General features: G+C 33.1%; 1 long non-coding RNA gene across 1 annotated transcript; it reads right to left on the reverse strand.

The window, feature by feature from the left end:
- Window positions 1–5,876: 5,876 nt before the first annotated feature.
- On the reverse strand, window positions 5,877–8,765 carry LOC145162946 (uncharacterized). The gene is made up of 2 exons (XR_013739451.1): window positions 8,388–8,765; window positions 5,877–8,218 (listed from the first exon to the last, which is right to left on the reverse strand). It is a non-coding gene; the product is annotated as an uncharacterized LOC145162946 (long non-coding RNA).
- Window positions 8,766–13,255: the final 4,490 nt, after the last annotated feature.

A 13,255-nucleotide genomic window follows, 5' to 3' on the forward strand; every position in this document is an offset into this window, starting at 1 on the left:
ATCATATTACATCAGAAAAGATGAACTTCGATCACGGACTGTTTTGGTCAACTTAAATATTTTAGTTTTCAAAACTGTTCCAGGTGCAAGTAGTTCAAACTCTTAGCTTTAAAATGGCTACTTGCACATCTCCATATGATGTTTCTACAATTTATGGTGATTTTTACAAAACTGCCTATCATTTCAGAGGCAAACCCGGACCAGTCTGTGATTATGAACATTTTCACCTCTGTTAGAGATCACTAAAAATCATGATAAAATTTACGAACAAACTAGACTCATATTCCAAACTCTCAGAATTTGCGGATTTGGATTTAGAGCTTTGATGATTTTTCTATAAATTTTCTAAGAACAGTAACAGAAACTGTATTCAACGAAAAGTTGCTGTCAATTTCATTTCACCTTGTAACATGTTGAGCAAGGTGTATATCTTTATGTGATTATATGTTATTGCAATATATGACATTTTATCTTAATATTTAGACACACATCAGTTTACAAATGGATTTGGACATATAAAATATAAAGAATAACAAGTGATTATAATCAAAGTACAACCGATACATTCAAACATTTAATAAACTATTTTGAATATAGTTTGCATACATTACTACGTACTACCCTTGGTTGATAAACTATAATAGGTATAGTTTATGATACATTACATAACACATACATTTAAAAAGGGTACATTTATACAAAGGATATTTTCATTAAGCAAGGTACGGCCATACGGTACCAAGTTTTCATAACACGTAATTCCGTTAATGACTTTGTGAGACATTTACTTCAAATTACCATTAAGTCCTGTATTGTAACCAGAGTCTCCTTGAGGGAGAGCGTGATAGTTGTGTATAGATCTATATTGGGTTTGACAAACCCACACCTAAACTGCATGCAACAGTTAGACCGATAGGTCTGGGGTGACAAATGTCATAACATTTCCGACGCCTGAAGAACGTCGTTTTAGGCAACCTTGGTCACAGTATGGTTATAATAAACTCACATAAAGTATTAATAAACATTGGAATTTACGGGAACTTCATTAAAATTTAACGAGTTTATGTCGATTTAAACTTGCATTGTTTTACTATAAATATGACAAATTACTTGTACATTTCGGTCTTTGGGTTTTAAGACTACATTTACACATTAAGGAAAATATTTGATTTTCTAACACAAATACTACTTTTACAAACGAAAGGCTTTTAATAATACCAAACAAAAGCTTATGAACTCACCAACCTTTGTGTTGACACTTTTTCAAACAACTTGTATTCTCAGGAAATCATTAAACAGGTAACCAAGTGCTTTTGAGGATGGGGCGCTAAGGCGTCTACTATTTCATATTTTGTCAACATATTGTAATTGATTCGTAAACATGTAATTCATACAATGATGTCACTTTTTCAATTATATATATGTTGGTTGTGTTTGCTTCAATTACTATTACAATTGTTGTTATGATACTATACATGAAGTCATCCACCCCCGGACGTTTCCGCCATCCTTGGTTTGGGGGGTGTGACATAGGTTACACATGATGACAAATATTGGATACAAATGACATGGGAGTTTTATTAGGGTCTATTTTGTTAGTTAATTAAGTGTTTAATCAATTAATAGAAACTTGTAAACTTAAGAGGTTTTAAGTGTAAAGGTTTGAAAGCCAACTCTTTTGGATAATTACCAATCTTATGGATAATTACTTAGTGACCAAGTAAATATTCCATAAAGATTGTAAATCCCCCTTATAGATAAAGAGGCATAGGATCCGTTTTTCTAGGTGTTCCAAACCCTAAACTTTGGGTAACCTCTTAGGCATTCTCTCAATCCCGAATTTACTAGAAAATCATGACGTGACTATCTTAAATCAAGGCACGATCTTCGATCAAATGGCTAAATCATTTAGGATTTGGTGTTGGTCATTGAGGGATCTGTCAAGTGGTTGCTTTGTTGGTTCTTCAGTACAACTACGAAAGAGGAGTTTTGGTTTGGACTCTCTATATCCTCTCTTCATCAAGAACAATAAAGATTTCAATGGTTGCAAGGTATGTAATCTTTAAACCCGTTATGGTTCATGTGATCTGTTTTGGATTATAGGATAATATTTGTATTGCGTATGTTGTGCCTTTATGGCTTATTTGTTTGTTTACATCCGTATAACCAAACAAAATCAACTTACAATCAACTGGGTTGATGGTTCTTGACTCTAAGGTACCGTTTGGTAGATGGACTGTGTGGGACGGGACTGAACAGGACTGTTCAGTCCCGAACTGAAAAGAACTGGACTGAACATGACAAATAATCTATATAGTGTTTGGCTAGACTAGAACATAACATAACATGACGTAGAATTTACCGTATTACCCTTCTACAAAAAATAATAGTAAAAACTTCATTTATTACACATAACATCAAAGAAATTGTTTTAATCAATATGATTTTAAATATATTTTTTTTAATTTTTTTATGTTATGTGTATTAGATGAAGTTTTTACTATTATTTTTTGTAAAAGGGTAATACGGTAAATTCTACGTCATGTTATGTTCTGTTCTATTCTAGCCAAACACTATATATATTATTTGTCCTGTTTACTCCGGTTCTGTTCAGTCCTGTCCCACATAGTCCATCTACTAAACGGTACCTAAAAGCATCATGTATTATATACTCCTATGCGAATGAGTTAAAGCCCCTTGGGATATCGAGATCGCTAACGCCCAGTTCCCGAGATTTAGCAAGGAAAAGAAAGTAAGAAGAGAAAAGAAGAGAAAGGAAATGAAAAGAAATTTGTCTTTTGTGCTCCCGAATTGAAGAGAAGTTGAAAGAAATTAAATATTTTGTTCTTTCTTTCCAAATTCTTCCAAATCGTAAGGAAAGTTAGGAGGAAAAATGATCATTCCATTTCCTTCAACTTCCTTCCACTTTCTTCATTTAATGAAACTCAAGAACACTATTCTTTTTTATTTTTTCTTACTTTTATATATATATATATATATATATATATATATATATATATATATATATATATATATATATATATATTCTTTTCTCTCGTTAAATTAAACTCGAAAACTGGATGTAAGTGGAGTTCTTGGATTCTGATTAAATTGAATAAATGTCTGATATATTAAGTAGATATATTAAAACCAATATTGTATTATTATATTTGTTATGATAGGGATGTGTTGGAGCCGCAGGACCGACTTTTGTTTTGGACAAAGTCATCTTGAATGTGACTTTTGCATAAGAAAGTTGTATTTTGGATTTGATCTAATCCGTATATTATATTACTTAATATTTTATATTCAAAGAATTATATTTAAATTAGTATCTATCACGTAACAAGACGTATTATTTACCAATTAATTTAGCTTTTATTATTTAGAATTCAGTTATATGTTACATACTGTAGTTTCTTTGTTCTTTCCTTCCTTGGACGTATTAAAGCGTTAATTGCTAACTTTTGTTTTAAAGGTGGGTATTGTTTCAAATATATTATAACTAGTGTAGGTGTTCATGTTTTGTATGGGTTGGATGTGAATTACATAGCAAAAACCAACAATGTAATTTTAATACAAAAAAAATGAAATAGACTCAAAGAAAGTAAAATATCTTTTAAGTATCCCAATAACATCTGAATTCCTTTGAAGCTCATCTCCTTTCTCTCTTAATACCAAGTGACTGCATACAAAGCAAAAGCTCGTTTGCATGAAGGTTATGCTCACCGAAATACACTGTAAACAATTAACTTACCAAAAGGGTAAAAAAAGAAGCTCTCAAGTGGTTTTAGAGCAATGTTTACATGCAAGATTGATCCTTGAAGCTTAACAATTGGAGATCTCAACTTTCATCTACCTTCTAAACTTTTGTAAATTATAAAGTTCTAAGCTTTATTGCATATTCATCTTGGATCTAAGTGTATTTGGTGTTTTTTTTCCATTTTAATGAGTTTTTAGTGAGTTAGGGAATAAAGTTTGCAACTTTATTACTCTCCAAGGTCCCAAGAGCATTGTATGTTTCAGATCTGGACTCCCACACCCTTTTGGTCAGTTTAGAATGTTTTCTTGGACCTTTTAGAGTAGGAAAGTTTTGATCTTTTTCATTCCCTTTCAGTCGTGCAAGTTATCTTGGTCATTTAGGTTATTTTGAGATATTAAAGTTTAGATCTTGAAAGCTTGAGACATTATTATGGATAAAGTTAGAAACTGTATCCATGTATACATCATGTTGATTCAGATCTGAAGGTTGGAGACTTGGAATTAACAGATTAAGATGAGAAAGATGCATTTTTGGGTCCCTTTAAGACTTAAGTTCTAGATCTTGGTGGTTTGGACCTTCCTAATGGATAAAGTTAGAAACTTTATCCATTAAGCCCTTGGAAAGGATCATATCTACGCTTTGGAGCTCTTGAAATCGGAAGAAAATGGATTACTCGTTTGAGTTGTTCAAACTAGTCCCCATGGCTTGGCCTTAGGCTACCATGGCGTGGCGACTGGGGAATCAACGACTATTTTGGCATTTAGTGCTCATGATGTGGCCAAGGAAAGCCACGACGTTGAAAGCTATTGTTGCTAATTTTGACCTTAGCTTTAACCATTGACTTTTTGACCGGTTTGACTTTTGGTTAAAGTTGGGTAGAATTGAATATTTAGCTAAGGACTGGTCTTGGTTTAGTCTTAAGAAGCTTGGCTTGGCTGTGTTGTTACTGAGGTAGCTATGGAGCTTCTATTGAGTTGTTTATGTGAGTTTCTTCTCATTATACTCGTGGGTCGAATGCACCAATGCCGGCCCACTAGGTTATGTATTCTGGTATATAGGATCATGTTATGTTGATTATATGATAGATTGGTAGATATGTATGATTACATGTACTTGTTAGTGATATGTTTATCTGTTACATATTTCGACATATTGTGGTTGGGTTGAGGCTGTACTACTTTCTGTTGTAAGCCAACAAACCTGGGGCAATCCAATCGGGAGATTGTAGGCCAGAGTCGCAATCCAAGCGGGAGGTTGTGGGCCAGCGTAATCCAACCGGAGGTTATGGACCTAACATGCAATATGTATGGCAATCAAACTGGGAGGTTGTGGGTCAGGGTAATCCAACCAGGAGGTTGTGGACCCAACATACAATATGTATGGCAATCCAACCGTAAGGTTATGGGCCAGGGTAATCCAACCGGGAGGTTGTGGACCCAGCATGCAATATGTATGGCAATCCAACCGGGAGGTTGGGGGCAGGGTCATCCAATCAGGAGGTTGTGGACCCAACATGCAATATGTATATTTGTTTGATTGTGTGTGGTATTTTGGGGAAACTCACTAAGCTTCATGCTTACAGTTTCATTTTATGGTTTCAGGTACATCAGATGATCGGGGCAAGGTGAAGGCGTGATTGTGCACATCATCATTGGATATTTGTTGACTTATGATTTTGGGATACTCTGATTTACATCATAGCTTTTGGGAAACTATGTCTTGTATGGTTTATGGATTATTAAAGGATTTTAAAAATGAAAAATTTTACGATAGTTTTTAGGATGTTACAAATAAATACTCTTTAAAAATAAAGGGTTGATTGTTTATGTCTCTCAAAGGATGGGGATGTGAAAAGAAATTGATTAAGGATAAGATAGTAAAATGAGAACAATGCATGTGAGGTGAATGCTCGTTGAATCACCGGACGCTCCAAAGAATAGCCCTCACCATGACACGTATCCATCATATAATTGCTAGGTTTTATTATTTACCAGGTGTAAGACCCGTGTATTACACAGGTTTATTAAAAAAATATCAACTTGTAAAGTTTAAGGATATTTTAAAGTGATACCTTCATATATATGCACAAAGACGTTGATGAATAAGTATGCAATTGAATCGAAAGTAATAAGAATTAGTATTGACATATTGTAAATAATTGTTATGAACTATAAACTTCCAAATATTTTTTGAACACTAACTTACATATATTGCAATTATAATATAAATAATCTAATTAAAAAACATAATAAATGAAATGTCACCGTCCGTCCATCAAAATCATTCCAATAAGACGGATTTGATGAGGGTTAATGCAAACTGTCTGATTTAGACATTAAATTATTAGTATATTATAATGTTTGGCTCTCACTTGGTTCCAGTTAAACCATCATACATATCATATCCAACGTCTAAATGTATGTATACATGAAATACATTAATAAAACATAATAAGAATCAAATTATATAAGCAACAAAAATAAACAATCTAAGTAAGAATTTTTCATATTAGTAGAACCCCTGCGTTTCATAGTTTAAATGAGAATGACATGTTCTAAGGGTGAAATTGGTAATTTTTTAAATCTTAAAAATATATAATATTTTAAAAATTGGACAGCATTACTAACCATTTGTAAATAATTTAAAACAATAACAGAATTATTAGCATACCATTGAGAAGTAGCATGCTTAACGAAATTGAGATCATGATTCACACATAATTTCTAGTTTCACATGTGGTAATCCTAATTTTATGAAGTAAACCAAATTACCTGTTTTGCCATTCTAAAATTACTTGCCATTTTAAATGACCATTCTAACCTTTTGTAAAAGTACAATACAATATCGACCATTTAGGAAACTACATTACCATTTTGACCAGAACTTGAACATTTTCTTGAAAATACAGTGCCATTCATAAAATGCTATCTTTAACAGGACGCATTTTTTACATAACCTATTTTGGCATTTTATTTATTTTAATACTTGTTTTAAAACATATAAGTACGATGTTATAATTGACATAAAAGGGGGAAGATGTCATTTTACTCCTTAATAAAAGGGCGAAGATGCCCCTTTACCAGATTTCCCTTATTAAAAAATATAGTTGGCTGCCATTATGGGTTCAAATATCCATACTATCTTTGAAAATTACCAATTTACCCATGTGTATAAAATTAAAATGATCAGTGCATGATGGCTTTGTAAAGAATTGTAATTTTGTTACCAAAATTAACATACATGGTATATGTATAACAAAAGAATAATATCATGGTACGTATTCCATACATTCAAGTGTAATAAACTTATGTGATTTCACATATATGAGTAGAGGAATCCAGAAAGGGCAAGAATGGAACAAATATGTTTGAAAGAATAACACAGACACTACATCATAAGATTGACAATTATAGACATTGTAGAAATATATCTAATTATCAACATTAAAAATACTATGTAGTGTACTCAAAAAGGACAAAGTAAGCACATAATCATGAAACTCAAAAATTAAACAAATTACCAATTAGGCCACTGTCCATAAAAAGATGCAGTTATATAACTGTAGCAACAATTATTTTCTGCCCAGGGGTCAATAGAGTCTTTTACATCCTACTTTATATATAAATCGTTATATATTAAACTATTAGTTCCTATATATAAATTCTAAAATCTAATCATCATCTAACTTGGTGTTGCATCAACTATAAACATAAATCAAAAGTCAAAAAAATAAAACCCGGTCAATATTGGTGAAAGAAGAAGAGGATCAAAACAAAAAAGCATTGTTCTTGAACTGAAGAATAGCATCTAATAACCATTAAAATCAAGACAAAAAGTAAATTAGGGGTAAAATAGTCCAAAATTTCTAACAAAACCAAATCAAACAGTTTATTAAATCTGCATGTAGTGTGGAGATGAGAAAGAGAAACATAACATTGAAATCATATGTTCCATGACTAATTGAGGTTAAGTTTATCAGGTTACAAATAACAATCATTATTCAAATTGATACATATAAGGAGAAGAGAGTAGGTACAAATCAAAAGTGACCATTTGGGTGTTATTTGTCCTTGCTAACCATTTAAAAATCATAAATCTAGTAAAATAACATCCAATAACCATTAAAATCGACTTAGGGGTTAAATAGTCCAAAATTTATAACAAACACCAAATCAAGCAGTTTATTAAATTTGTAAATAGTTCGAAAATGAGAAAAACAAACATAGCACTGAAATCAGATGTTCCTTGACTAATTAATAATTACAAGTACAATGCCATTTTAAGTATCACAAACACATTACTGTTTATACCCAGTAAAGATAACAGAAAAACATTGAATTCGTAAATCATCGCATAAAGATGAGCAGATTAGTACCTGATTTTGCAGTTTACAGAAACACGATGAGTTGAAGCGGAGAAAGGACTAACAATTAAGAAAATATCGATCATATGATACTGATAAGAAGAAAATTTCGAATCAGTAATGGAAAAATCATAGAAAATCATATTGGAATTACATCGAGCATGTGGTGGACATATATCAAATGGTGTTTTTAAACAAATTTTACAGAAAGAAGAAAACAAAATTGATAGGGTTTTCTTAAAAATACATTGAGATACTAACCTTTTGTGCTCCTTAGTCTTCTTGATTCCGGTTTTGCCTATCTTCAAATTTTCACAGTGAAAAAATTGTTGTGGTAATAACATTATAAGAACCAATATATAGTCAAACGAAAATTTTTGATTGAACTGAATTTGCAGTGTAATATGGAAACTATTTGAATGTGATTTCCGATTGAAAGAAATATGCAAAAGAAAATCTTTCACTGACCGAATCCTAAAATTAAAAACATACATCATACGGAGGGTAGAATTCGATTTAAAGTAAATCAAGAAAAAGTTTTGAAATAGGAATTGATTCATGAAATCAAGCCGTAAATTTATAAAGAATCAATATAACTGGTGCTTGATTGTTGGGGAATCAAAACTAAATTGAAGACTTTCCGAATATACGTTTAAAAAAATTGGCTGAATCATTTGAGTTTTTTCATTTAATTTAGACATATACGTTTTTATTAGGTGGCACTATCTTATACCGACAAGTGGAAATGATTTAATTGTAAATTATCAGAATTTGACATTTAGAGATTTGACATTTGTCTAAATGAAGGAGAACATTTAGAGATTTGACATTTGTTTTTAGTTAATAAATTTTTTTCTTTATAATTTTTTTTTGACAATACCAAAATTCTTAAAATTTAATTTTCTATAAAATGAGCACAATCATGAAAATTTGAAAAGAAATTTTATTTTTTTTATAAAAAAAACCCAGATTTTTTTTTTCTAAAAATCCTAAAAAATGAAGGGATACTTCTACTCAATATACTAGTGACTTTGTAAAAAAAAATTCAAAAATAAGTTTTTGAAGTATTTATTTGTAATTTTAAGAAGTATTAATTCTAAAAAAAATGTTTAACATAATACGAGCCAAAATGTGATGATACAAAATATTTATGATTTAAAAAAAATTTGATTCAACTTGTTTATAATCCTTAATTTGTTCTGATCTAAAAATATTAAGATTGAAATATTTTATAATGCTTAATTATATCATTTATGATTCAAAATTAAATGATTCAAAACATATAATGATTTATATTTTTTTTGAACAAAAACTTTATTTAATTGAATATATTATTGATTCAAAATCATATGATTCAAAAATGATTTGATTCAAAATAATTTGATTCAAAATTTTATGATCCAAAAATAATATGATACAAAAAAGATATGAACGAAACATATTATGATTCTTAATATTTTTCTTATTTAAAATTTTATAATTGTTAAGTATTAAAAACTCGTACCGATATTTAGTTTAAAAAAAAATAATTCAAAAAATAAACAAAAAATAAAAACAAAAATAAACAAAAACACTAATTACCACGGACGAAAAAAATAATAAAAAGGAAAAAAGGAAATAATAATAATTTTAAAAAATCGAAAAAAATAAAAAATAATGAAAAATAAATAAAAAAAACGCTAAAACCGAGCATATGTTTGTTTACTTTGTTTAAATTTTCTTTTTTGAATTTTCTTTTTAAAAAATAATAAAAAAAGAAAAGGAAAAGTAAATAATAAAATTCACTTAAATGTCGCATATTATTAAATCATCGAGTCCGTATTAGTTACCACCGACGTGGGTTGCATGCGAACACACCACTGCAAGTATTAGGTTTGACGGACGGGTAATTAGGTAAATTAAACATCAAGAATCCCACCACCCTTATTGTAACCTACCAGATTGATTATAATTTTGATAACTGTCTCTCTTTTGTTTCTCGATAATCTAAATCACGCCCTTAAACCATCGCTGACAATTAACATCTTCCTGACCTCTTGTCCACAACCCACCGCCGCAGATGGAGGCAGTTAGGACCACTATTCGTCTTTTCTCTCTGATTCGATCCATATCGGCGCATGGACAGTGAGGGTGACATTTCACTCTAACTACTTCCTTCTTGCCCACCACCGCCAAAAACAACCTTTTTGTCCACCAACCACCGCTGCAACCTAACCACCGTCGCAGATGGATGCAATAAGTGTCGTTCGTCTTTTCACTATGATATGATCCTCACCGAAAGCGTGGATGGTGATAGTGGCGGTTTCACCTGACAATAACTAAGTTTAAGAAGGGGACAACTAAAGTAACGACAGAGGAGCCGCGTGGGAGGTGGAGAAGAGATTAGTTTGGCATTTCATTGTCTTAGATTCTGATTAGGCTGAAGGGAGTGGTGTGACACTCCCTCATTTTGCCACACCTCCACGTAGGCGCCACATGTGTTTTTACCACAAAAGTGTGGTTTGTTGCCACACCCAAAGAGTGGTGCCACACTTGGGTTTATTTTTTTATTTTTTTAATGTATAAAATCTTTATTTTTTAAAAAAGATAATATTTCATTAATTAAAAATAAAAATACCATACATTGCATAACTTAAAAAAAAGCCTAATATTTTAGAAAAGCAAATTAGAAACATAAAACCTAACACTTAAAAAAAATAGAAACTTGGAAAACAGAAACTAGAAATTAGCCACGATTAGCATAACGTTTTTTCACGTCCTCCTTCATCGCCAAAATAAGTTGAAGCTCATCCCCGGTCATATTCGACGTGTCCACCACTAGTACTCTCATGTTGTTGTCCCTTTGTTTCCGAAGCTCTCTTTCAGAAGCAAGTTGCAAAATCTTGTCCATTCTATCTTTTATACCCTTCATATCGGCCCCCATTTCTTTCAACTCGTCTGAATACGACGCTTTGCATTTTCCTTTTCTTTTTTGCTTTGTCTCTTCCCATTGGTCGGGAAGGTGGTGAAACTAGAACAGGTTCATCATCGTTTAGATCGAATTGAACACGAGTATCTGATGTAGTGTGGTGGGACTCAGATATTCTGCTGCATTTTGAACCAATGTCGATATGCTCGTCTGATGTTTTGCTATTTTGTCATTTCTTGTTATCTTTCACAAAATTCCAAACTTCAAGAAACTTGAAAGCCTTCACGTTTTCTTTTTTATACACTTTCAGCGCTTTCTGCAAAATCACATCATCGCTTTCTCCACTTTTCCATTGACGTTTTATGTTAGTATACAAATCATTAAACAACATGACTTCCTTGTTCATCTTCCCCCATTTCGAGTACACTTGTTGTTTTGAACGATAGTCTTCGCGTTTCATTCCTTTATGGAACCTATTTAAAACCCGAATCCAAAAAACGGTCATTCTTTTGGTCTTTTTCCAATCGCCGCATCTTTTGAAATATCGATCCATGATTGTGCCAACACTAACACTTCTAGAGGTTCTCAACCTTTAGCATGCGCCTTCCCTTTTCTTTTAGTTGCTGCTCGAGTAGGCTGAGGTCCCATTTGATAATTGTTGACTGAGAAAGTGCTGACTGAAAAAGATCTGTCTGGGTAACAAATTCTGACTGAGTAAGAAACCCTGCTTTTTGATTGTACATCTGACTGAATGTACTGACTGGTGAAAAATGACCATTTTACCCTGCTTCCCTATTGTAACACCCCGAAATTCAGGTAAATCTCTTTAATCCTTCTTCTTTTCCAAGTTGTCGAAATTAGCCCAAAATAGAAAATGGTGACAAGTGGGTACGCTGGGCGTACTGAACAGTACGTTGCGCGTACCCATGGACGTGCATTTGACGTGGATCCTACCCGGTACGCCGGGCGTACCATAGTTACGTTGGGCGTAATGGACCCAGACTCAAAACCCTAATTCTAAGTGAGCCTCCTATTTAAAGAACGTTATGGCCTCATTGTTGGCCACCATTTCCAGAGACTTATCCATCCAAAACCCTAATCCTCGTTCTTGAAGCTTGAGAGTGCCCTTGAGAGCTTGTTGGTGTGTTCTTGAGCCATAAGAGTGGAAAGAAAGCTTTGGAGAAGAAGGAGTAAGAGCCCAAGCACTTGGATCTGAGCTTAGCAATGTGAGAAGCTTCATTTAGAGGTATAAAGCTTCAAACTTTCTTCCTTTTTGTTGTGTGTTCTTATTTGGGATGTTTTAGGGCTTTTGTCCCAAAAGTTGATGGCTTTGTGAGTTGATGAGCTCTAAGAACCTAGATTTGTCCCTTGCTAGTGTATTTCGTGTTATAAAGTCATAAAAATCTAATATTGGTCATTAAGAGCTGACCATGCATGAGTTATGAGTCTCTTAAGGAAGGAAGTGGTATGATTTGGGTGTTGGTGACCTTTACAGCCATGCAAAGGCTTAAAGGTTTCGACTTTATGGATTAAGAGGCATTAGAGTAACCAGATCTGGGATTTGAGCTTATGTCTTAAGCGTTTAAGACCAAAATCACAAAGAGTATGAAACTGGGACTTACGTTGGGTGTAATCCCAGTACGCGCAACGTAGGGGGTCGGGTTCCCCGATTCTGGATAGCCACGGGGTACGCCCCGCGTACAGATCTGGTACGCGCCGCGTACTCCCTACTATTGACTTTCGTTGACTTTTAGGGTTTGGTCAACAATTGGACTTTTGGACCATTGAAGGGGTAAAATGGTCTTTTACCCTTCTGAGAGATTATAAGGAGGGATTAGTCTAGCCTATGAGAGCCGTTGTTAATTAGAGGTAATTACTTTATGTGATTAGACGGAGGCTAGATCGAGGAGTACGGGCATCAGATTTTACTAGCTATCTTACGAGGTGAGTCTTCTCAGCATACCTTACCTAGAGTGGTAATTATGTGTGACCGGAAGGTCTTATGTGCTATGACGAGTATGTGATATATGTTTCTATGTTTCTATGTATATGTTATGTATGTATTGAGTAGCATGGTATGGACCGGAAGGTCAGTATGGTATGGACCGGAAGGTCAACAGAGTATGGACCGGAAGGTCAGCAGTGTATGGATCGGAAGGTCAATATGGTATGGACCGGAAGGTCGACAGAATAGGACCGGAAGGTCTACTCAGATTGTGGG

Source organism: Lactuca virosa, chromosome 3 (assembly GCF_052849685.1).
Source record: "Lactuca virosa cultivar CGN04683 chromosome 3, Lactuca_virosa_CGN04683_v6, whole genome shotgun sequence".
NCBI classification, from domain to species: Eukaryota; Viridiplantae; Streptophyta; class Magnoliopsida; order Asterales; family Asteraceae; genus Lactuca; species Lactuca virosa.